General features: G+C 47.4%; 1 protein-coding gene across 6 annotated transcripts in view; it reads right to left on the bottom strand.

The window, feature by feature from the left end:
• b3galt1b (UDP-Gal:betaGlcNAc beta 1,3-galactosyltransferase, polypeptide 1b) overlaps nucleotides 1–27183 on the bottom strand; it is a 170834-nt gene that overhangs the window by 74056 nt on the left and 69595 nt on the right. For 3 of the 6 annotated variants that reach the window (XM_038789736.1, XM_038789735.1, XM_038789734.1), the window contains one exon: nucleotides 3289–3467. The gene's annotated coding sequence lies outside the window, so the exon portion shown is untranslated. Of the gene's footprint in view, nucleotides 1–3288; nucleotides 3468–6463; nucleotides 6516–22551; nucleotides 22583–27183 lie in introns of those variants that run through there. The other 3 variants (XM_038789733.1, XM_038789737.1, XM_038789739.1) reach the window with 2 other exon arrangements.

The following is a 27183-nucleotide window of genomic DNA, read 5'->3' as shown; positions in this document are numbered from 1 at the left end:
CTCCTTCCTTGGGTCATAATGCTCCAGGACATTTTCGGATGACAGCTGTTCCTTAATGTCCCTAAATGCTCTGTTTTGGCGGGCGGACCATTTCCATTCTTGCCCCTTTTCTAGTAGCTGGTGGAGGGGTTCTAGGATGGACGCCCTATTTTCAATAAATTTTCCATAATAGGTTACCAACCCTAGAAATGATCGTAACTCCTGGACCATGGTGGGTGCTGGGGCTTCTTTTATTGCCCTTACTCTGTCTTCTAATGGATGTAAGCCTGACTCGTCTACTTTATATCCCAGGTACATCACTTGTGGGGCCAGAAAAACACATTTTTCTCTTTTTAGCCGTACGCCTGCCTTTGCGAAACGCCTGAGCACTTCCTCCAGGTTCCTTAAGTGTTCCCTGTTTGTCCTATCCGTGATTAAGACATCGTCCAAATAAATCGGCACCTGCGGTAGTCCCTGCAAAATATTTTCCATCGTACGCTGGAATATAGCGCAGGCTGATGACACTCCGAAAGGTAGCCTAGTATAACGAAAAAGGCCCTTCAGGGTGTTGATCGTAGCGAACTTCTGGGAGCCCTTGTCCAGTTTTAACTGCAGGTAGGCGTGGCTCATGTCCAGTTTCGTGAACAAAACCCCCCTGCCAATTTGGCATATAGGTCGTCTATTTTCGGGATTGGGTATTTGTCCAGCAGTGCGTATTTGTTTACCGTCTGTTTGAAATCTCCACAGAGACGTATCGAGCCGTCTGGCTTCAAAATTGGTACCACCGGCGCTGCCCATTCCGAGAACTGTACTGGTCTGATAATGCCGTCGCGCCGTAACCTTTCTATTTCGTCATCTACTTTCTTCCTTAATGCAAAAGGTACCGGCCTGGCCTTACAAAATTTCGGAAGGGCTTCTGGGTCCACGTGCAAAGTTGTTTTGGCGCCTATGATTTCCCCCAAACCTTCCTGGAAGACCTCCAGGTATTTTTGGAGTACTCCACTCAACTGCCCGCTTCCACTCTGGAAAATCTTCATCCAATCTAATTTTAGGTCTTTCAGCCAGTTTCGTCCAATTAAGCTCGGTCCGGAGCCCTCTACTATCGTCAACGGTAATCTGAGCAATTGTTTCTCATATTCCACGGGTACATGAGTCGTGCCTAGAACTTCCAGGGGTTCCCCCATGTAGGTTTTAAGTTTCGTCTATGTTTTTGTTAGGGCTAGTGGCTGGAGTCCATCTTTGATTTTTCTAAATGCTGCCACTCCCATTACTGATACGGCTGCACCCGTGTCTATTTCCATTATTGTCGGCCGCCCGTTCACCCGTGGGGTAATCTTAATGGATTCTGCTTTCTTTGTTGTAATATTATATAATTGTTCCCCTTTGGAGGAGGATGGGGCATCTTGGTTGTGTACTTCCCTGCGTCCCCACCTGCTATTCCTCTTTTTCCACCTCCTTCTAGGGTTTCTGTCGTTGTTACCCCACTCTGTCTGGTGCAAGAAACGGTCCTTCTCTGTTGGGGCAGCCTCAGCCGGTACTTCCCTCTGTCTTCAGTTAGTCCTGGCAGACCTGGGGGCAGTTCTGGGGTTTTCCTTTTTCCCTCTATTCCTCAGGCTTTTCCTGAGAGCGGCTATCTGGTAGCAGGACCCGTTGTGGTAGTCCCTCTCACAGGTATCTACCTCCATTGGCGTGCCCTGTAGTTCCTGCGCCCCACTTGCTGCCTTTTCTAGGGACAGTGCAAGCTGTAACACCTGCCTGTAGTCTAGCTCCATTTCCGCCAACAGGCATTTCTGTATTGTGAGGTTGTTTATACCACACACTAACCGGTCACGAAGCATTTCATTTAGCGTCGGGCCGAACTCACATTTTTCCGCCAGCCTTCTCAGGCGGGTCAAGAAATTTGTGACTGACTCCCTGTCTTCCCGCTTCGCTGTGTAGAATCTACCTGCGCAAAATGAGGGGTGGTTTTGGGTCGTAGTGCTCTTTCACCAATTCCGTTACTTCTTGGAAAGTTTTTGTGTCCGGCGCATCGGGATAAGTCAGACTAAGTATAATGGCAAAAGCTGATGGTCCGCACGCCGACAGCAGGATAAGCCGTCTCCTTTCGTCCGTCAGTATATCATTTGCCCGGAAGAAGTAACACATTCTCTCCACATACTGGGACCAGTCCTCAGTAGCCAGGTCGAATGCCTCTAACCTCCCAAAAAACGGCATTTTTAAAATGGCAAGGCTTACCCTCCGAGTGCGGCAGCTGGTCTCCGCAAAATTCGTAGTTTACCTCATCGCCACTGTAGTGATCCACGGGAGGCAGTAGTTCCGTCGCCACACCAATGTTTATTTACAATAACGATATTACAGGAGCAGCTACAAACAGTGCTGCTAGCAGTCCAGTCAACTTAAGACTGGCTCACAAAACCTACACAGGTGCTTATATGGGGCCCCTCAATGAGTTATCATTGAGGGAGCTCATACTCCAATTGGCCAACCAATAAAGCCAATTGGAGTTCATTACAATGGCAATCAGATTTCCAGTAGGTTAAAGGATCCCAATTAGCATTTCAGATTACCCTGCCACCCAAATTCAACCGCCGAGTCAAACAGCAGAGTGTTACAGCCACAATGACATTAGGAAGTTGGCCACTTCCCACTGGCACGGTGGCACAGTGGTTAGCACAACTGCTTCGCAGCGCCAGGGAACCAGGTTCGATTTTGACCTTGGGTGACTGTCTGTGTGGAGTTTGCACATTCTGCCAGTGTCTGCGTGGGTTTCCATGTGCTCTGGTTTCTGGCCACAGTCCAAGGATATGGATTAGGTGGATTGGCCATGCTAAATTGCCGATTAGTGTTGAAAGGTTAGGTTGGGTTATGCGATGGCAGACACAATGCACCAAATAGCCTCTTTCTGCACAGTAGGAATTCTATGATTCTCTGATTTCCAGGCTTGGTGGAGGCCTGAAAATTCAGCCCTATCATTCTATTCCGTTATTGTGCAGCTAAATAGGGTTCAAATGCATTCACTCCCAGACAGATAGGATTCATAGGTATTTTCCATACCGTTGCTGAACTGGTTGGGAAGCAGAATAACAGCCTTTAGCCCTCCTCTTATCTCCCACTTGTGTGAAACTAACAAATGTGAGGATTCTCGACAGGCTGTCAGATCACATGCTTGTCAATAGACAACCTGAATACACAGATGTGATTAGAAATACACCTGTATACTCCTCCATGACCCCAAAATAAGTATACTTATGATACCCACAATAAATCTAATGGGGATTGTTAAAATAAAAAATAGGGCAAGCTTCCTACCTTTGAAACAATGGGTTGGATTTTCTTAATTGCAGTACCCAGAGAATGCTTAGGTCCCAGAAGCAATGAAGAGGGCAAATGGAAGAAGGGACAGAGGCCCATTACATCAGGTCTGTACCTCCACACAACTCCCTTGGCATCTCAATTTGACCTTGATAGCTCTGCACCGAAGTAGGCACCTGGATATTAAAATATAAGCAAAAAGAGGTTCACATCAGATGAGGTATGTGATTCAGCTCCTGAACCCAGCAACTCATCCCAGCCATTATTGCTAATGATTTCATCACCCATCACTGTCTTAACAAGATGCTGAAAACAGACTTAAAAAGAACAAATCAAAAATGTATTAACTAGCAAACAAAGAGATAAATAGAATAAAGCCAGCTCAATAACTTCACACTATGTACTGCAAAGAATAACAGATACGCAGGAGAGAATTCAAAACAAAAACAACAGCTCAGCATTGAAAGAATGATTCCACACTGCTCAACCTCCTCTTACAGCTCATATGATATAAATTGTAAGCATATGTTCTTTCCTGCCTATCTTCACACGTAACAATACCCTTCAATTAGAATCATAATGGTTTCAGCACAGAGGAGGCCATTTGGCCAGCTGGGTCCATGCTGGCTCTGCACAACAGCAACTCCATTAAAACATAGAACATAGAACGATACAGCGCAGTACAGGCCCTTCGGCCCACGATGTTGCACCGACATGGGAAGTCAAAAACTAAAGGCCATCTAACCTACACTATGCCATTATCATCCATATGTTTATCCAATAAACTTTTAAATGCCCTCAATGTTGGCGAGTTCACTACTGTTGCAGGTAGGGCATTCCACGGCCTCACCACTCTTTGCGTAAAAAACCTACCTCTGACCTCTGTCCTATATCTATTACCCCTCAATTTATGGCTATGTCCCCTCGTGCTAGCCACCTCCATCCGCGGGAGAAGGCTCTCACTGTCCACCCTATCTAACCCTCTGATCATTTTGTCTGCCTTTATTAAGTCACCTCTTAACCTTCTTCTCTCTAACGAAAACAACCTCAAGTCCATCAGCCTTTCCTCATAAGATTTTCCCTCCATACCAGGCAACATCCTGGTAAATCTCCTCTGCACCCGTTCCAAAGCTTCCATGTCCTTCCTATAATGAGGCGACCAGAACTGTACGCAATACTCCAAATGCGGCCGTACCAGAGTTTTGTACAGCTGCAACATGACCTCATGGCTCCGGAACTCAATCCCTCTACCAATAAAGGCCAACACACCATAGGCCTTCTTCACAACCCTATCAACCTGGGTGGCAACTTTCAGGGATCTATGTACATGAACATCGAGATCCCTCTGCTCATCCACACTACCAAGAATTTTACCATTAGCCAAATATTCCGCATTCCTGTTATTCTTTCCAAAGTGAATCACCTCACACTTCTCTACATTAAACTCCATTTGCCACCTCTCAGCCCAGCTCTGCAGCTTATCTATGTTCCTCTGTAACCTGCAACATCCTTCCACACTGTCTACAACTCCACCGACTTTAGTGTCGTCTGCAAATTTACTCACCCAACCTTCTGTGCCCTCCTCTAGGTCATTTATTAAAATGACAAACAGCAATGGCTCCAGAACAGATCCTAGTGGTATGCCACTCGTAACTGAACTCCATTCTGAACATTTGCCATCAACCACCACCCTCTGTCTTTTTTCAACTAGCCAGACTCCTGTGCCTTTTCCCGGTAGCCCAGCATTTATTTCTCTCTTCTGATACCTATCCAATTCTCTTTTCAAAGCCACAATTGAATCTGCCTCCACCACATTGTCAAGAAATGCATTCCAATTCTTAACCCACTTATAAAAAAGGTTTTTCTCATATTTCTGTTGCTTTTTTGTCGAACACATTAAATCTGCGTGGTCAGGTTCTTGACCCAACGGTTTCTCTCTGGCTGCTCTCTCTCAACCCCTCATGATTTAAACATCTCTATCAAACTCCTCTCAACCTTCTCTTAAGGTGAACAACACAGCGCCCCGCCCTCCCCTTCAAATCCATGAACCGACGTCCCTCTTCCCTGGAATCATTTGCGGAAATCCTTTCTGCAGCCTCTCTAAATTCTTCATCCTATACAAAGGTATGGTGCCCAGAATTGAAAAAGATGCTCCAGTTGAAGCTGAGGCAAGGTTCGTCACAGAATCACCGAATTATTATGGCAAAGAAGGAGGCCATTCGGTCCATCGTGTTTGCACTGGCTCTCCAAAGGAGCATGATGACTTAGTGCCATTCACAATAACTTTCTTGAATTTGTTATGGACATCTGGTCAGCTCTCAACAGTGACTGAGAGACTGTCCCAAGACCGTAACTTTTTTTAAGTTTTAAGAATGTGCGAAAAGATCGATTTGTTCCAGGATTGATAATAGGGCTTGGTTATTTTATAAACAGACTTTATTAAAACAAAAGTAAAGATAACAATATTTTAACTTTTAAACTTCAACCCTAACCATAACAGAGTATATGCAGTTTCTTAACCACAACACAATAGTTCCCATTAAACAACACTCTAACAGAACATGCAGCTCTCATGCCACTTTCACTGGCAGATAAAGGCACTGATTGTATTTATGCAGCAATTTTTCTTCTGGTGGGGACATTTGTTCTGAACCCTTTTTTCAAAGCCTGCCTCAGTGGCAACGTTCATGACCTTTTCAGTCAGGGTCCCATTTCTGGATCCAATTTCTTAATATCTCCCTCGCGTAACAATTTGTATTTTATACCTCCATTTATAAAGGCCCTCGTATTCCATATGCCCTTAATCAACTTTTCATCCTACTCTGCCACCTTCAGCGACCTGTGCCTTTTACTCCTCAGTGCCTCTGTTCCTGTGCAACTTCAGAATTATACTCTTTAGAATCTAAAAAGAATGTGAGGACCAACCCCGGAAATACAAGCCATTCAGATTGATACTGGAGGTTGGAAAGCTTTAAGAAGAGATAATTTAGGAAAAAATTAATTAGGTTGAATTAAATGCTTTAAAACCCAACCAAATATTCATAATGGCTACAGCTTGCATAAAAAAGCTTCCAGCTACATTGCCCGAAAACGGCAGGAGAGACTGGTGTTCCATTTCAAAGCGGAGTACATGAATTAAATACATGAATAGGATGGGAAGAGGGATACTGACCCAGGAAGTGTAGAAGATTTTAGTTTAGATGGGCAGCATGGTTGGCACAGGCTTGGAGGGCTGAAGAGCCTGTTCCTGTGCTGTACTTTTCTTTGTTCTTTGGAGTGCCTGTCAATCAATGAAGGGGAAAAGGCGCAAAGTTTAACTTTCAAAAGTAGCTTTTTTTGAACAGCCAAAGCTAACAATCAATTTAAATCACAGCACAAAACATAACAGTAAGGCTGACTGGATATGCTGCTTTTAAAAAATTTTCAAAATGCATTATGACACTTTTGACATTGGAAAAGTGCTGTAATGCATGATAACAATTAAACAATGTTGGCCAATATAAGGGTCGACTTACCATTGCAGGACAGAAATCTATTATAAATCACTGTATTAAAAACACGCCTACATTAAAATATCCCACCTAATTGGGACATTTGACGGCATCAAAATATTTTACATTTAACTTTCAGAATACTACAAATCCTCAGCATGCTTCCTCCAGAGATCACAAACTCTCCAAGGAGATGCTTTCTTTTAGGGCTCAAAAATCCCCACACTAGCACATGAAATAAAATTGGATGCAGAAGAAAATCCAATTTTCCTGTGGTCCACACGAGGGCGGGGGGGGGGGGGGGGGGGGGGCAGACCTCAGAAGTGCTGTGTGTGTGTTATGCACCCAAGACCTACATAAACAGTGAAAAGCAAAATGGTGTGGGGCCAAGAAGTTCAGTGTTTTGTGATATGATTCCTACCAAGGTGCTCCAACAGGAGAGAATTACATTTGGATGGAAAATTTTCAGTGGATGGAAAATTTTCAGACTGGAGACCAGTTACTAGCGGTGTACCACAGGGATCAGTTCTGGGTCCTCTGCTATTTGTGATTTTTATCAATGACTTGGAGGAGGGGGCTGAACGGTGGGTCAGTAAATTTGCTGATGACACCAAGATTGCTGGAGTAGCGAATGAGGGTTGTTGTAGGCTGCAAAGAGACATTGATAGGATGCAGAGCTGGGCCGAAAAATGGCAGATCGTGTTTAACCCTGATAAGTGTGAGGTGATTCATTTTGGTAGAAAAAATTTGAATGTGGATTACAGGGTCAACGGCCGGGTTCTGAGGAATGTGGAGGAACAGAGAGATCTTGGGGTTTATGTCCACAGATCTCTGAAGGTTGCCAGTCAAGTGGATAGAGCTGTGAAGAAGGCTTATAGTGTGTTAGCATCTATTAACAGGGGGCTTGAGTTTAAGAGCCGCGGGGTTATGCTGCAACTATACATGACCCTGGTGAGACCACATTTGGAGTATTGTGTGCAGTTCTGGTCACCTCATTATAGGAAGGATGGGGAAGCATTGGAAAGGGTGCAAAGGAGATTTACCAGGATGCTGCCTGGTTTGCAGGATAGGTCTTATGAGGAAAGGTTGAGGGAGATAGGGCTTTTCTCTTTGGAGCGGAGGAGGAAGAGAGGTGACTTAATAGAGGTTTATAAGATGATGAGGGGGATATATAGAGTGAGCGTTCCGAGATTATTTCCTCGGGTGGATGTAGCTGTTACAAGGGGGCATAACTATAAGATTCAAGGTGGGAGATATAGGAGGGATATCCGAGGTAGGTTCTTTACTCAGAGAGTGGTTTGGGTGTGGAATGGACTGCCTGCTGTGATAGTGGAGTCAGACACTTTAGGAACTTTCAAACGGTTATTGGACAGGCAGATGGAGCACACCAGTATGACAGGGAGTGGAAAGCTTGATCTTGGTTTCGGACAATGCTCAGCACAACATCGAGGGCCAAAGGGCCGATTCTGTGCTGTACTGTTCTATGTTCTATTGTCTCTTTACATTCTAAGGCACTACCATTATTGACTTCCCTATCAACATCCTGGGGCTTACCATTGACAGGAACTGAACTGGACCAGCCATACAAAGATTGTGGCTACAAAAACTGATCAGAGGTTGAGAATCCTGACACGAGTAACTCATTACCAAAGCCTTAACACCATCGACAAGGCACAAGTCAGGAGTGTGATGGAACACAGTTCCAAGAAAATTCAAGATGCACAACACTGTACTAGACAAAGCAGCCCATTTGATTGACACCTCATCCAAAAATATTCACTCCCTCCACAACTGATGCACGATAGCAGCAGTGTGTATCATCAGCAAAATGCCTGTAGGAACTCCATAGACAGCAGCTCCAAACCCACGACCACTACCATAAAGAAGAAGGGCAGACAAATTGGAACATCGCCACCTGGAAATTCATCTCCAAGCAACCTACCATCCTGAGTGGAAAATATATCGCTGTTCCTTCATTGTCACTTGGTTCAAATTCTGGATCTCTCTTCCGAACAGCACTGTGGATGTGCCTACACCACATGGGTTGAAGCAGTTCAAGAAGGCACCTCACAACCAAAATCCAATGGCCACATCCCAAGAATTAATTATTGAAAACCTCCACTATGAGACAAAAATCTGCGAATATGTATTTTCCAGGCCTGTCCTTTGTTGAGCCAGCTCTCCATTATTGCCACAACGTCTTATTCCCATGTGGTTATCTGTGCCTTAAGTTTACCAAACTTATTTACTATGCTTTGTATGTTTGCATGGGTACACAGGGGGGCATGGTAGCACAGTGGTTAGCACTGTTGCTTCACAGCGCCAGGGTCCCAGGTTCGAATCCCGGCTCGGGTCACTGTCTGTGCAGAGTCTGCATTTTCTCCCCATATCTACGTGGGTTTCCTCCGGGTGCTCTGGTTTCCTCCCACAAGTCCCAAACAACGTGCTTGTTAGGTGAATTAGACATTCTGAATTCTCCCTCAGTGTACCCCAACAGACGTGCGAGTGTGGCGAATAGGGGATTTTCTCAGTAACTTCATTGCAGTGTTGATGTAAGCCTACTTGTGACAATAATAAAGGTTATATTATTATAAACCTAAACCTGCCCCCACAAGATCATTGGTCCTGGTTCTGTTAGGTACAACTCATCCAGCCTGAAAGGTCCCACCCCAACCAGAATTGGTCCCAATGCCCCAGGAATTTAAAAGCCTCCCGTCTGCACCATCTCTCCAGTCACACGTTCATCTACTCTATCCTATTCATAGACACACAAACGCGTGGAAATGGCAGTTGTCGTTATAGGTTTTATTTACTCTTTATATTGCATGTCCTCTCAGCTGCTAAAAGCCCTTGGTATTAAACATAAATATTAATAGGAAAGAATTTTTAAAATATTCCTTTCACATTGGAGGAAACATCAAGTCATTATTCATCTGTGCAATGTTAAATTAGACTAATGGCTAAGATATTAAATATTAATAGTGACCATAATGTCAAAATGTATTAATTGTGCCTCTTGATTACAGTAATTTCAATTCTATCTTTACAATCTCTTTAGCCCTAATACGTTCTTTGATGTATTGTGTAGGAGTATATATTGTTTTTCATTCAGTTTCTAATCTAGTTTTGACTTGTTCCATTGATATAAACAATGCCACAGAAGATGAAATTAGTTGAAAAATGAAAACCGCTTATTGTCACGAGTAGGCTTCAATGAAGTTACTGTGAAAAGCCCCTAGTCGCCACATTCCGGCGCCTGTCTGGGGAGGCTGGTTCGGGAATCGAACCGTGCTGCTGGCCTGCTTGGTAAGCCAGTGATTTAGCTGAGTGAGCTAAACCAGCCCCTTTAGTCAGTGTGAAAAGCCCCTAGTCGCCACATTCCGGCGCCTGTCCGGGGAGGCTGGTACGGGAATCGAACTGTGCTGCTGGCCTGCTTGGTCTGCTTTAAAAGCCAGCGATTTAGCCCAGTGAGCTAAACCAGCCTCATCATGATTAAAGAAATAAACAGTACATTTTCAGTATCATGTTAATGACATGCACAAAAAATGTTAAAGCAGGTTCACAAGCTTCTTTAGTTACCTTTTCACCATTCACTGCGCTGTTGTTTCAAAATACAAATTTACAATTAACTGTTTTATGGAGTGAAAGGAGAAACTTTATTTGAATCCCTGAAGCTCATGTATTATTTCACTCAGTTTTACCTCAAATATATTAAAGGTCCCGGGTAGACAATTCATTTTAAGAGTACAATATCTTCTACTGCCTTCATTTTCAGATGCAATGATAAACTTGCAGTATAAATTGCCATTGCACTAGTCCGACCATGCTCCTGGTAGATCTATTCCAACCATATAAAGTACAATACACACCAGGTAAACATGAACAGTTCCTTCACAGTTAGCTCTAAAGGACCTATATGTCACAATGTCAATGATCTGTATACATGGGGCGGGATTCTCCCTTCTGGGGACTATGTCCACTCGCTCCCTGGGAGAGAATCACTCCGGACTTTTTCCTCGAAGGGAAAGGGTAATTATCCGTTTTCCAGGGGGCTAGCAAAGCCCCAGCGTGCGTCCCACAGCTCTAGCTGGCGACAGGTCCCTGCTAGCCAGACCACGCTGCCGCGCATGTGCACGGCAGCCGCGCATGTGCATGGCAGCCGCAAGTGGGTCCACGCATGCGTGCGGTGGCCCACCTCAGCACAGGCGTCGCCGACACAGTGTGCCCGCACGGAGGAAGTTAGGTCTCTACCAGATTGTGATGGCCCGCCTATTGGTCGCCCCCAATCACGGGCCTGGCCACCGCTGAGGCCCCCCCCCCCCCCCAGAGTCAGATAACCCCCACCAGGACCGCGACCGCGGGTCCCACTCCCGCCGGGTGATACCACATGTAAACCACGCCGCCGAAAGTTCGGCCGGTCGACCGCGGAGACCTGTTCCAATGGTCCCGACCAGCGCCGCATCGACCGCGCACACGGGACTGGCGGGTCTGCGGAGAATCGTGGAAGCGCTGTCGCGCCGGATTTCCGGTGTGAATGGCTATCCTCCGCCCCTGCGCCGGGCGCGAGTCCGGCACAGAGGGTCGGAGAATCTCGCCCAAGGACTTTGAAATTCCCATTGTTCCTAGCTTTTCATTACTGATGTAGTAAGAAAAAAAATCAATACAGCACAAGAACAGGCCCTTCGGCCCTCCAAGCCTTTACCGGTCATAATACCAACATTTGCCAAAACCCTCAGCACTTTCTTGTGCCATATCCCTCTATACCCATCCTATCCATGTGTTTGTCGAGATGGCTTTTGAACGCCGTTAATGTATCTGCTTCCACAACCTCCCGTGGCAACGCATTCCAGGCACTCACCACCCTCTGCCTCGTACATCTCCTCTAAACTTTGCCCCACGGACCTCAAACCTATGCTCCCTGGTGACCGACCCCTCCACCCTTGGGAAGAATACCTGCCCATCCACTCTATCCATGCCCCTTATAATCTTATAGACCTCTATCAGGTCAGCCCTCAACCTCCGTTTTTCTAATGAAAACAGTCCGAGACTATTCAGCCTCTCCACATAGATAACACCCTCCAGACCAGGCAACATCCTGGGAAACCTCCTCTGCACCCTCTCCAAAGCATCCACATCCTTCTGGTGGTGTGGCACCCAGAATTGTGCGCAATATTTCAAGTGCAGCCTTACCAAGGTTCTATACAACTGTCGCATGACTTGCTAGTTTTTATACTCGATGCCCCATCCAATGAAGGCAAGCATTCTGTGTGCTTTCTTGATTACCTTATCCAATTGTGGTGCCACCTTCAAAGATCTGTGGACCCGCCTGCATGCCCAGATCTCTCTGACTTTCTACATTCCCAAGAGTTTTGCCATTTACTGTATATTTCCCCTCTATGTTTCCCCAACCAAAATGCATTACCTCACATTTGTCCGGATTAAACTCCATTTGCCCTTTCTCTGCCCAAGTCTCCAACCTATCTATGTCCTGCTGCCTTGTGTCATCCGCGAACTTACAAACCAAACCAGCTATATTTTCCTCCAAATCGTTTATGAACACTAAAAACAAGAGGCCCAAGCACAGAGGCGTGTGGAACACCACAAGTCACAACCTGCCATTCAGAAAAACATCCTTCTACTGCTACCCTTTGCCTTCTGTGACCGAGCCAGTTCTGTGTCCATCTTACCACCTCATCACTGATCCCGTGTGACTTCACCATTTGTATCAGTCTGCCATGAGGCACCTTGTCAAAGGCTTTACTAAAGGCCATCTAAGCAACATCCATACTTAGATTGAACCCTTTGCCCCCACCCCCAAAATGGATGTTCTCTCACTTTCCTGCGTTGAAATTCAACTGGCACAGTTCCACCCAACAATTTAATATATCAATGTCTCTTTGCAATTATAAGCACACTATGTAATGTACCGCCAATCCACATGGCATCAGCAAACTACGCGAAAGTTTATAAAATGCCATTTTGCATCTTCTCCCAACGCTTTGCTCAAGTCGAGAAGACACCGCCGGAATGAGGCACATCCAGAGTTGGAATTGCAACTTGGTAATTTGGTGCAGTGAGGTAATTCGGTGCAGAGTAGGAGGAGGTGCTTTTCCCTACTGTTTTGTTCTCACTCTTTCTTCTGACCTGTAACTTTTAATCTGCAGGGAGAGAACCACAGAGCATCTGAGACCCTGGGTAAGTTCTCCCAGTGAGCCAGAGAAGACACAGCCAGAGTGAGGCACAACCAAGAGTGAGCTTGGGAATTCGAAGCTGGGTGGGGAGGAGGTGCTTTTTAACCCTGATAAGTGACTGGTAAGTAGTTTTTCTTTTCATTGTCTAATTTATTTATCTCTCTTTCGTTTTTTGAAATTGTAGTTGTATATGTTTACTTAAGGTTTAAGACATGGCAGGAGATCCCAGACCCATGTCATGCTCCTCGTGTGCGATGTGGGAGCTCAGGGACACGTCCACTGTCCCTGGCTCCTTCACGTGCAAGAAATGTGTTCAGTTGCAGCTCCTGTTAGACCACTTGACGGCTCTGGAGCTGCGGATGGACTCACTTTCGAGCATCCGCGATGCTGAGGAGGTCGTGGATAGCATGTTTAGCGAGTTGGTCACACCGCAGGTGAAAGTTACTGAGGGAGATAGCAAATGGGTGACCAAAAGACAGAGCAAGAGTAGGAAGGCAGTGCAGGTGTCCCCTGCGGTCATCTCCCTGCAAAACTGATATACCGCTTTGGATACTGTTGGGGGAGATGGCTCACCAGGGGAAGCCAGCAGCAAGGTTCATGGCACCATGGCTGGCTCTGCTGCACAGCAGGGCAGGAAGAAAAATGGCATGGCTATGGTGATAGGGAACTCGATCGTAAGGGGAATAGACAGGCGGTTCTGTGGACGCAATCGAGACTCCAGGATGGTATGTTGCCTCCCTGGTGCAAGGGTCAAGGATGTCTCGGAGCAGCTGCAGGACATTCTGGGGGGGGGGGGGGGGGTGAACAGCCAGCTGTCGTGGTGCACATAGGCACCAACGATATAGGTAAAAAACGGGATGAGGTCCGACAAGCTGAATTCAGGGAGTTAGGAGTTAAACTAAAAAGTAGGACCTCAAAGGTAGCAATCTCAGGATTGCTACCAGTGCCACGAGCTAGTCAGAGTAGGAATTTCAGGATAGATAGGATGAATGCGTGGCTCGAGAGATGGTGCAAGAGGGAGTGATTCAAATTCCTGGGGCATTGGGACCGGTTCTGGGGGAGGTGGGACCAGTACAAACCGGACGGTCTGCACCTGGGCAGGACTGGAACCGATGTGCTGGGGGGGGGTGTTTGCTAGAGCTGTTGGGGAAGGTTTAAACTAATGTGGCAGGGGGATGGGAACCGATGCAGAAGGTTGGAAGGTGGTAAAACAGGGACAGAAGCAAAAGGAAGTAAGGGGGAAAGTGCAAGGCAGAGAAGACATAGTCAAAAATCAAAAAGGGCGACAGTAGAAGGTACAGTGACTGAGGGGAGCTCAGTGAATAGGCCCAGTAATACAAAAAGGAATAAAACAGGAGATGTTAACATTCAAAACAGAGGTAAAAAAACCAACATAAGTGTACTTTACCTGAATGCTCGTAGTACTCGGAATAAAGTAAATGAGTTGATGGCGCAAATTATCGTGAATGACTATGATTTAGTGGCCATTACTGAAACATTGTTAAAGGATGGTCACGACTGGGAGTTAAATATCCGAGGGTATCAAACTATTCGGAAGGACAGAGTGGATGGTAAGGGAGGTGGTGTAGCTCTGTTATTTAAGGATGACATCCGGGCAATAGTAAGGGTGCTATGATGGATAAGGTTGATAAGGCGAAAAAGTCACTGACAGGAGTAGTCTATCGGCCACCAAATAGTAACATTATGGTGGGGCAGGCAATAAACAAAGAAATAACTGATGCATGTAGAAATGGTACAGCAGTTATCATGGGGGATTTTAATCTACATGTCCTTGGTTTAACCAAGGTTTTAACAATGGGAGATGAGGAAATGGCTGAGGAACTGAACAGGTTTTTTGGGTCAGTCTTCACAGTGGAACACACAAATAACATGCAGCGACTGATAGAAATGAGGCTATGACAGGTGAGGACCTTGAGAGGCTTGTTATCACTAGGGAGGTAGTGATGGCAAGCTAATGGGGTTAAAGGTAGACAAGTCTCCTGGCCCTGATGGAGTGCATCCCAGAGTGCTAAAAGAGATGGCTAGGGAAATTGCAGATGCACTAGTGATGATTTACCAAAATTCACTAGACTCTGGGGTGGTCCCGGTGGATTGGAAATTAGCAAATGTGACACCACTGTTTAAAAAAGGAGGTAGGCAAAGAGCGGGAAATTATAGGCCAGTGAGCTTCAGTAGTAGGGAAGATGCTGGAATCTATCATCAAGGAAGAAATTGCGAGGCATCTGGATAGAAATTGTCCCATTGGGCAGACGCAGCATGGGTTCATAAAGGGCAGGTCGTGCCTAACTAATTTAGTGGAATTTTTTGAGGACATTACCAGTGCAGTAGATAACGGGTAGCCAATGGATGTGGTATATCTGGATTTCCAGAAAGCCTTTGACAAGGTGCCACACAAAAGGTTACTGCATAAGATAAAGGTGCATGGCATTAAGGATAAAGTAGTAGCATGGATAGAGGATTGGTTAATTAATAGAAAGCAAAGAGTGGGGATTAATGGGTGTTTCTCTGGTTGGCAATCAGTAGCTAGTGGTGTCCCTCAGGGATCCTTGTTGGGCCCACAATTGTTCACAATTTATATAGATGATTGGGACTTGGGGACCAAGGGCAATGTGTCCAAGTTTGCCGATGACACTAAGATGAGTGGTAAAGCGAAAAGTGCAGAGGATACTGGAAGTCTGCAGAGGGATTTGGATAGGTTAAGTGAATGGACTAGGGTCTGGCAGATGGAATACAATGTTGACAAATGTGAGGTTATCCATTTTGGTAGGAATAACAGCAAACGGGATTATTATTTAAATGATAAAACTGTACTCGTTGGAATTTAGAAGAATGAGGGGAGATCTTATAGAAACATATAAAATTGTGAAGGGAATAGATAGGATAGATGCGGGCAGGTTGATTCCACTGGCAGGTGAAAGCAGAACTAGGGGGCATAGCCTCAAAATAAGGGGAAGTAGATTTAGGACTGAGTTTAGGAGGAACTTCTTCACCCAAAGGGTTGTGAATCTATGGAATTCCTTGCCCAGTGAAGCAGTTGAGGCTTCTTCATTAAATGTTTTTAAGGTAAAGATAAATAGTTTTTTGAAGAATAAAGTGATTAAGGGTTCTGGTGTTCGGGCCGGAAAGTGGAGCTGAGTCCACAAAAGATCAGCCATGATCTCATTGAATGGCGGAGCAGGCTCGAGGGGCCAGATGGCCTACTCCTGCTCCTAGTTCTTATGTTCTTATGTCAATCTAACCCCCGGATCAACTCCTCTCTTGCCAATTGTTGATCAGCAGCCATCAGTGTCAGCACTGTAACAGTCATGTGACAAGCTTCACCTTTCACCATGCTCTCTTGAGCCAGTAATTCATTTACAAAGTTCAACACTAAAACAAAACTGTTGACAATATGATAAATATTTTGATACATGTGCAGTTTGGAGCCAATTTCTTTTTAAATGACTGAATGATGTTTGATTTATTTTGATTCCCTTCCAACACTTCTTTTCCAACCCTCTGCTGCACTCCGTCTGAGCTGGCCATTCAGTTTGAATAGCACATATGGGGTTTCTGGAGGCTGAGAAAGTGAAAGCAGTGAAATTGTTGGTCCCATTTAGAGCAACCTTACTGATGCAAAACTGAATTTTCAGTAATGGCATCAATGGAAGTAAAGCCAGATGATGTGAGCTTGTGATCGTGACAGAATTGTTGCTCATGGACAAACTTCACATTATGTAAACAAAAGAAAAATACATGTTTAACTGGGTAGAACTCATTTTCATGCAAAGAAAATACTTGTGCTGTGTTATAGGTGGTCTGTGGAATGTTTAATAACACAGGTGGGGTCCTTGGAAGCAAAACAGGATGAGAATATCATATCTAAGTCATTCATAAATATAGCGGATATTTGATTAGCAGATCCTTGTTGGGAAAGCTGGTCCTCTTCTGTTTTACATCTATATTATGATATATGGCATCCATACAAATGATATTTATCTCCCATATGCTACAGAAACTCTAAAAGGTATCAACATTTCGATGGTATGTATCATACTTGCAAAAAGGGACAATGCACAAAATATAAAACTCGCAAACACATTATTGTCAACTCAACAATTGAAATGCCATCATGAATCTTTCCTTATTGCAAAGTGTAAAATGGAGTGCAGCTGATAAAATGGATTGCAAAGCTAGGAGCTAGGTGAGAGGGGGAAGTTTGGTTAAGGGGAGGAAGTGCTATTCCTTTCCTTTTGCTTTTTCTACTGTTCTCACCCTGCAGGTTCTTGCTCAACTAGAGGGAAGTATGGTGCGTATCTGGTAGGGATACGGTCTGTCCCAGTCCTAAGGTTTAAAATAGTACAAGATAGATAGATAGAACAGTACAGCACAGAACAGGCCCTTCGGCCCTCGATGTTGTGCCGAGCACTTAAACCCACGTAACCCGTATACCCGTAACCCAACAATCCCCCCATTAACCTTACACTACGGGCAATTTAGCATGGCCAATCCACCTAACCCGCACATCTTTGGACTGTGGGAGGAAACCGGAGCACCCGGAGAAAACCCACGCACACACGGGGAGGACGTGCAGACTCCACACAGACAGTGACCCAGCCGGGAATCGAACCTGGGACCCTGGAGCTGTGAAGCATTGATGCTAACCACCATGCTACCGTGAGGCCCCATTGGAGGTAAAGTAAAAAAAAAAAGGAAAATGCAACTTACAATTGAGAATAATGTAATAATTATGTAATTAATTGAAATACATTAAAGATGGGGCAGCAGGGTAGCATGGTGGTTAGCATAAATGCTTCACAGCTCCAGGGTCCCAGGTTCGATTCCCGGCTGGGTCACTGTCTGTGTGGAGTCTGCACGTCCTCCCCCTGTGTGCGTGGGTTTCCTCCGGGTTCTCCGGTTTCCTCCCACAGTCCAAAGATGTGCGGGTTAGGTGGATTGGCCATGCTAAATTGCCCGTAGTGTCCTAATAAATGTAAGGTTAAGGGGGGGGGGGGGGGTTGTTGGGTTACGGGTATAGGGTGGATATGTGGGTTTGAGTAGGGTGATCATGGCTCGGCATGAACAACTCGGCCTGTTCTGTGCTGTACTGTTCTATGTTCTATGACAGGACAGGCGATGGGTCAAGGCATGTGGGGCTTCCTGGATACCACTGTGATCCAGGCAAACAGTCTGCAGGTATGCCTTTGTAGATTGAAGAACTTCGGCTCAGTCATTGAGCTGTAGGCTGAGTTACAGATTCTGCGACACATCAGGGTAAGTGTTAGGACACCCGTATGCAAATCCCAGTAATTTGCAATTTGTAAAACTGAGGGAAGACTACTAAACGACAGGAGTGATAACACCTCTGGCACGGCTGCACCTGTGGCGAATGTGATCCCTCTGACTGTGGTGGCCTCTGGCTGCACATATAAATGCTATCACTACTGGGGAATAGGCATTGCTAGTTACATGAGCACTTCCCAGCTCCCAAGTGGCTGTAGGTTGTGTGTCCTTTGTGCTCCTTGCCTTTGGCTGCAAAACTGCTTCAAGACCTGAGTGTTTTGTTTGCTGGCTGTGTTTTCTACTCCTGAAGCCTGGAATGAGGCAAAGGAAAGCTGTGAACAAGCCTACTATCGGTCTGAAGAAGGGGAAGAGTGCTTTCTCATTCCAATGCTATGTTTTGAGTTACTGTGGTTCAGGTACCAACTGTTCCTGTTTTGAAATGCTGCTGCTGGAAGCTGCCGTAGGGGGAGAGGACGAAGCCAGCCTGCCACTGCAAAAAACCCGCCACTGTGTCTGTGTTTATAGCTGCCCTTCTACACTCTTTGACCAGGAATGAAGCATGGCATGGGTTGTGGCTGGCCTACTACTGGGCTGAAGATGGAGGAGGGTTTGCTCTTGCAGTTTGTTGACATCTTTGCCAGAATATTTGGTTTATTGATGTTTAACTGTTCATTGACTTATGTCTGGAACTGTGTATTACTTGTTACTGAGAACAGATGCCGAAGAGATGGAGGGCCGTCGGCCTGGTTCAAGTGTGCAACTGGGAGGTTGTGTCGGGATGCCTTTATGGCCTCCTGGTGACGCTTTGTGTTAATGGCTATCTACTGCTCCCGGTTTGAGAGCCGTGCAGGTTGTTGGTGGTTTTTATTTTCCTTTTGTACTGTTGTTGGTGTATGACTAACTGGTGGGGAATTGTGTGCTTGACATCATGTTATTGAAATGAAATGAAATGAAAATCGCTAATTGTCACAAGTAGGCTTCAATGAAGTTACTGTGAAAAGCCGCTAGTCGCCACCTTCCGGCGCCTGTTCGGGGAGGCTGGTACGGGAATTGAACCGTGCTGCTGGCCTACCTTGGTCTGCTATAAAAGCCAGTGATTTAGCCCAGTGTGCTAAACCATCCCAGTGTGCTAAACCATTGTTTTTCGCCTAAGGGCTGTGTGCTTGCCAGTTGTAGTCCTTCCTGCTTCTGTGGCTCGGGGTTTGCAAATTTACCCGTCCTGGTGAAGGGGGGGTTCTCTCTCGCTTTCTCTCTCTCCAGCCTTGTTCCGTGCCACCGTTGGGTGCCTTGACACTGCTGTAGGGCTGCTGTTGGGGCCGGGGGTACGGGTGTGCTGGTGGCTTTGTTTTCTTACTGATCGTTTATCACTTTTTTTAATGGTGTAAAATTAGTATTTTCATTGTATTATTTGTGGTTTCCGTTTGCTATGTATATTGCCTTGACTTTTGTACGATGAAACTGTTCTTGGATTTAACTGTGCCCCCTCTTGGGAGAGGAGGGGTCTTCTCTCTCTCCCTTCCGCTGTGCCCAAAAGGGGGAAGAGGGTGGGTATGCACTGGCTGAGATGCTGGTGGTTTAGTTTTTTGTTGATCATCATGTACAGTGAGTAATTTCAGTGTATCTCCGTTAGCTCTCTAATTTGTTATAGTTTTTGAATCACGGTACAGTTATGAAACAAAAATAAACCCAACTGGATTCTGTGGGTAGATATGCCAGGTTGCAGGCGAGTGTTACTGCTTAGCATCCCAAACAGACTGCGAGGCCTGGACACTCTGCCTGAACACTGGAGGCATCAACAGCAGAGAGGCAGCAACCAACAATCAAATACCCAAGAGTTTGGCGTCAGCACTGAGGATATGCCCATGATCAGATGGTTGGCGTGTGGTTGAAGGAGCGAACCTGCGCCCGGTCCAAGTAATGTTCCCGGCAAGGGTCTGGGATCCATTGCTACAACCGGGGGTCTGTGTGCAGGGTGGGGCCTCCAGTTCGTTGGTTGGCACCCTGAGAAATGGCAGAGAATGTAAGGGCAGGGGTGGCTTACGGGACCCGAGGGTCCCAGGGTGGAAGTTATAACTGATTGTCGTTCTCTCACCCTTTCCAATTCATTACAGATATCACATTCTGGATGATATTGTGGATTCTGGAGCAGCTGCCCTCACAATGGTGGTGGCAGTCCAGGTGGCCAGAAGCCGGAGAAGACAGCTGCAGCAGCATCGACAGAAGTTCGAGGCAGCAGCCCATGTGCCCACCGTACACCCTGTGGAGCCGACTGCTCATCACGCCAGGGAGGGACCCAGAGGGGGAAGCCGGCGACGAACAAAGGTGTACAGACGTCACTGATCGTTCGAGGAGATGTCGGACTGCATGTGCCTCAACAAAATGACGTGCGGCACCTGCGCCATGTCGTTGCAAACTTGGCACAATGTGGAGGAGAAAGCTACCCACTCCTGGTGGCCGTCAAGGTCCTCACAGCCCTGAACCTTTATGTCTTGGATTCATTCCAGGACTCAAACGGGAACTTGTGCGACTTCTCCCAACCTACAGCCACAAGCGTATTTGTGAAGTCACGGATATCCTGTTGGCCTGGGCAGCTGACTATATAAACTTTGACCTGGACAAGGCCCATCAAGATGCCAGGGCAGCAGGGTTTTCCGCCATCTCTGGGATGCCCCAGATCCAGGGAGTAGTAAGGGGCATGCATGTTGCCTTGTGTGCAAAGGGCAGTCCAAGAGCGCCCTTCATCAATAGGTACGGATGCCACTCCCTGAACGTTCAACTTGTGTGCGACCACCACATCAAGATCGTACACATGTGTGTACGCTTCCAAAGGAGTGTGCATGACAGCTATATCCTAGAACAGTCGAAGATCTCGGGATATTCAAAGGACAGCCTGGGATGACTGGTTGGCTCTTGAAGGATAAGGGGTACCCGCTGAGGTCCTGGCCAATAACGCCAGTAGGGAGGCAGGAGACCGATGCGGAGACCTAATATAACAAGGCCCATGTGGCCACCCAGGCTATCATTGAGCAGTGCATTGGACTTGTGAAAATGTGGTTCCAATGCCTCAACTGCTCTGGGGTGTACTGCAGTACAACTCCCCGGAATGTCGCCCGTTTTGTGGTAGTTTGCTGTGCACTCCACAATCTGGTACAGCAGTTGTCGAAATGCTGGGACAGGTGCCACAGCCCGGTGGAGGCCTTTGAGCCTTTTAAGGCATTGGGTGGCAGTCCTCCTGGTTACCCTTCCCGAGCTGATGGCTGATGCCACTGCCTCCCAGGTGGCACTGGCTAACCTGTGACTGACCCTCCAACTCACTTGGTGGAACAGGCTGTCCATCCAGACTCCACCGCATCCAACAGTCTGACCGGGTTGGCATCTCCGAATCATGGAGCGGGACTATGCGGTTGCATGGAAAACTGGTCTACCTCAGCTCCCTTCTGGTGAATTGCAAAGTTGGAAACAAAAGGCAGAATATTCCTGTCCCACCAGCTATTTGAAGCTTGGTTGCATGCTGTCTGGGGTTTGTTCTGCGGGATCGGTTTAAGAGCTGCTCCCCCTGGGTGTGGCCCAGCTGGCGGGACAGCCATTTCTGACGTAAAGCCTATGGGGCATCATTACCAGTCTTAATTGGCATTAGATACCGATGATAGTCTCCTCAGATCAACCGTCAGGAAACAGCTGGCAATTCACGCTTGCTACCGCACTTAGTGCTTCGCCCGTTAGATCGCGTTGATCATCTATATCCAAAAGGAATATCCAAAAGCATTCTTCTGTCTCCTCCCACTAAGATGTCTCATAACATTTGCATTGCACCATACCCAAGCTCACACCTCTACCCTATCCCATAACCCAGTAACCCCACCCAACCTTTTTGAACACGAAGGGCAATTTAGCACAGCCAATCCACATAACCTGCATGTCTTTGGACTGTGAGAGGAAACCCGAGCACCCGGTGGAAACCCATGCAGACACGGGGAAAACGTGCAGACTCCGCACAGACAGTGACCCAAGCCTGGGACTGTGGAGCCATGAAGCAACTGTGCTAACCACTGTGCTACCGTACTTAGCTATGACTAAACATTATCCCTCAAATTATCTACAACCCAGCAAACCTACAATAATCAAAACAATGTTCCATTAACCATAACTCTGTAAACAAGTAAATGATTATCTCATCTTTACGGCTCCTTAATCATAGTTTTAGCAGACAGATTGTCGATGTGTAAAAACCCAGGGTTTTTAGTAACATTACTACAACAAAATCTAAAATGTAACAATTCATCACAATAAGTTACCTGGATACTTTGCACCAAGAGGTAGTCACACCTGTGGGGATAATGGGCCAATAAATTAATTCAAAAGCATTCTATAAACTCCTCATCCAGGCAACTAATTTTTCCAATTTATGTGTGGATTAAAATCACCCATCATTTTTATTTTTATTCATTTTAAGGGATGTGGGCATTGATGGCTGGGCCAGCATTTATTGCACATCCCTAATTGTCCTCCATTTCAGGGGCCTTTGAGCTTCAACCACATTGCTGTAGATCTGGAGCCACGTGTCGAGCAGACCAGTTAAGGGTGGCAGGTTAGTGAACCAGCTGGGTTTTAATTCCAGATTTTAAAAAAACTGATTTCAAATTTCACCATCTGCCATGATGGGATTTGAAATCGGGTCCCCAAATCTTGCCCTGGCTCTCTGGATTACCAAGCTTCAAATAGCTGGTGGGACTGGAATATTCTGCCTTTTGTTTCCAAGTTTGCAATTCACTAGAAGGGAGCTGAATAGACCGGTTTTCCATGAATTGTGAAAGAGCATTATCAAACTCCTTTTGTGTGGAGATGGCTTTGGACTTCCAACCGGTTCTGCTTGAACGATAGTACTGCTGGTCATGTGAAGAAAACAGGCTTGGGAGAACAAGTTTCATCTGAAGACCATGAGAGCCTGTGCAGTCTACAGAACACAGTAAATCACATTAGCTGCAGAAAATCTTTGCTGTAAAGCCTTCAGCAATTTCTCAGCTTGATTCCAAAACTTCAATCCAACTCGAAAGAAATGTAACTTCCCGATGCAAAACCCACAATTGCCGAGCTTTGTAACCTGCTAAACATTCATCTCTTGGAGCAGAAAAAGACTTGTTGGTTGGGATTCTTTCAGCGATGCCGAAATCGGGAAACGCGACTGGACAGAGAATCACGTGTGAGGTGTGAGGGCAGCCGATGGAATGCTGCGCTCTGGTGCCTCGAAGATGACGTTAATGCATTCTACTCCACATGTACAGTAAACGCCTTTGGCATATCATTTACGTGCCTGACAAGGTATTCTCAGAGGCATCCGTGATGCTCCACCTTTGCCAGGAAGAATTACCAACGGCGAGTTTCACTTGCAGTTTAAATAATTGGGAAACAGACACCGTAGCTGCTGAGGGAGAGAGAGCCTGGGACTGGGGTGACACAGCCTCCCCCCCCCCCCCCCCCCCCCCCCCAAGGTTTCCAGGCACAAACCACCCCAGCCATGGCCTGCAAGGCAGCCATCTTGCTTCGCAACCCACTGACCGCCCACAGTGGCCCATGGTTGCGCAGAGTGACACTGGCCATATGGGTGCCCCAACCCCCCCACGCCCAACCCCTCCCTCCATCCCATCTCAACCCCACCACTGGACGCCACCCACCAGCGGTGCATCACGCAGCCCACTGAGGGCAACGCCCAAGGTGGCCTCGACAGGAGGGCACCGGACAGGGACCTTCGAGCGTACCACTAGCATGGGTAGGGCCAGCTACTGGTACTAATGCTGGCAGATATGGATGTCAGGGCCAGAAGTCTCCGTGGTGCAGAACAGCTAAGGGATCAGGGGTGCAATGCGGAGGGTAAAGTTCTGGGGGAACGGCTGGGGGTAGGTGTAGGGATGGCGGAGGACATGGGTGGGTGTGGGGGAGTAGGGACATGCAGGACAGGACCTGCAGTGCAGCCAGGGCCACCGTATAGCCCGGTGGACCTGTTTGGGCAAGGAGTAAACACCATGCTAACATGTCTGCCAGATCTTGGAATCCAACCAGGAATGATGTTCTTCATTTTGGCCTCCGCAGCCCTGGGGTATACACTGAGGCTGTACGAGCCAGAGCTGCTCGAGGGGTGTCCTACAGCAGTAAAGTCTGTCCCAGAGGAACAGGAGCCAGCTGGTGAGGATGGAGCGCTGTCCACCCAGCAGGACGAGGAGAAGCTGGGAAGGGCGTGCCACATGAGGCCTCATGTGTGACCATCAACTGCACATCATGGTCTGTGCCTGATACCTGGGTGGTGTTCACGACACCTTAGTCCTGGCACACTTGATGGTTCCTGACAACTTCGAGGTGCACCCCCAGTGATGCCTGCATGCGAACTGGTCATTCCATCACATGAACCCTTGGGGTGGTGGAGCTGGGGATGGGATGCGAGGGGATTGGGCCAGAGGAGGGGTACCGGGGTAATCTGCGGGGTCCAACCTCCTGGCACCAGCCTGTGACCACCTCCACCAACCGCCCATTTCCACCGCGCCCCCCCCCCCCCCCACCCCCCCCCCCCCCCCCCTGACCCACCAGCACCCCCACTGCAGCCAGTCCAGCCCATCCCTCACACCCTGCTGACAGAGCACCGAGACAGGTTGAAACTTTTGTTCACAGATGTTTATTTTAAAATAACAGGTCCATGCCACCCTGATCTGCTCGCTGCCCATCGAATGCGCCGGGGGGGGGGGGGCGCTGTGATGTTCCAGGACATCCCCAGCGGGGACACCGGCAAGGGCCCATCACCTCATCCTCCCTCCGGGACATGGGCGGCAAGGTAGCACAGTGGTTAGCACTATCGCTTCACAGTGCCAGGGACCCAGGTTTGATTCCCGGCTTGGGTCACTGTCTGTGCAGAGTGTCCATGTTCTCCCTGTGTCTGCGTGGGTTTCCTCCGGGTGCTCCAGTTTCCTCCCACAAGTCCTGAAAGACATGCTGTTAGGTAGCTTGGGCATTCTGAATTCTCCCTCTGTGTACCCGAACAGGTGCCAGAATGTGGCGTCTAGGGCCTTTTCACAGTAACTTCATTGCAGTGTTAATGTAAAGCCTACTTGAGACAATAAAAAGTATTATTAAAATTAAAAGACATGACGCATGTTTGGATCGCGGGTTATGGTGGTGGGTGGTGTGGGTGTGGGGGAGGTTGTGCCATGCGTGCCATAGGGAGACCCCAACTTAACAGGGGCTCTCTTGGTTGCCTGATGCCAACCTCTACCTCGGTAATTGCCCTCTCTCCAGGCTCACTGACCAGGTCCAGTGCCCACTGCTCCGCGACGGTGAGGGGCCGCAGGTACAACAGCAGTCTTATCTCTCTCTGTGGTTGTGCATCGTCTTCTCCTGGCTGGGGGGATGGAGGCGCACACAGTTTTAGGCAGTTGAACACGGGCACTACAGAGGGTGGGCAGCTGGTGGCCTTTGTGAACAACGTGCTCAGCCATGGTGGGCAGTATGGATGCTGGCATGTGGTGCAGGGTGGGATGCATGCACACTGCCAAAGAGTAGGGTTCGGTGGCCCTCTGGGTGGGGTGGGGTTACCAATGTGTGTAATGGAGGTTGGGGCCAGGGGCACGGTACTGCCCACTCACCCTGGACACCCTGAGGAGGTTCTGCAGCTTCTTCCTGCACTACTGTCCAGTTCTGGTGGTGGGGCCCACAATGCTCAAGGCCTCTGCCACCTGTGGCATGCCTGGTGTACGGCAGCAGGTGGCAGCTTCCTTCCCACCCTGGGGAACAGGGTTGCCCCACCTCTCATCCACATAGACCAGCAGGTTCTCCAGTTCTGATCCGTGAACTGGGGTGCCGCCTCCGTGCTGCCATGTTATTAGCTGGGATGAGTGTGTGTCGGGATTGGAGTGCTAATATACAGCACATTGTCAGTCTCTCCAGTTTCAATCCCGACCCTGTTGAATTGGGCACCTTTTTTCATTGGAATCGATCGAGTTCCACATGGCGTCGGTGCTAGCCCATTAATGGGTCATGAATTGTTTCAAGACCGCCGCCAATTTAGTTGTCGTGGAAGTCCGCTGATTTAGTCCCAGCATTTACACAGCAACTAAGGGCGGGATTGTCCGTCCTGCCGGACCAGATTTCTGGTACGGTGCGCCACTGGGATTCTCCATCTCACCAGCCGACCAATGGGTTTCCCATTGTGGGCAGCCCCACGCCATCGGCAAATCCCCGGGCTGCCAGCGGAACGGAGAATCCAGCCCTAAGTGTTTGACTGCTTCTTGCTTTGACTCGTCTTTAGGTGTGTCAGAATAGGCTGAATTACTCAGTGTAAGGGTGAAGATTATCTTTTAGCAGCAACACCAAGACATGACTATTAGACAGTCACCAGCTGCCTTTCAACAATTAAGTAGCACAAAGGAAATTGTGGTGGAAACATGCAAATTACATAGCTTAACAATCAAGTCAACCCACCTGACCTATGTCAATAAATGTGCTTTAGTACTGGCTGACTTTAAATTAAGGAAAATAGGAATATCAATCCAACTGAAATGAAATACATGTTTGAAAACAGGAACTGGGATACTGGTATTGATGAAATAATTTATTGAAAAGTTGAATTTGGTGCTCACTGTACTTTCACATCTCGGAATTGCTGAAATTGAGCACAGAGGGAATATATTCAGCCATAACTTCAGAGCCCTCCAGCAACGGATTGGGATAAACCCCAGGTAGCACTGGGAACCCCTCTCAGAGGTTCACAGGAAAGGTTTGCAGAGCAAATGATACCCTCCCCATCACTTCCCCAGGCCCGACCCAAGGCCGAGCACTACCCCTCCGATCCCCACCATCTTCTCATGGCCCAATCTCCGAACCCCACCACCATCCAACTGCCCCTTCCCATGGCCTGACCTCTGATCCCCCCCACCCCCGTCGTG

This window comes from Scyliorhinus canicula, chromosome 2 (assembly GCF_902713615.1).
Source record: "Scyliorhinus canicula chromosome 2, sScyCan1.1, whole genome shotgun sequence".
NCBI lineage: Eukaryota > Metazoa > Chordata > Chondrichthyes > Carcharhiniformes > Scyliorhinidae > Scyliorhinus > Scyliorhinus canicula.
This window is presented reverse-complemented; position numbering and strand designations above follow the sequence as displayed.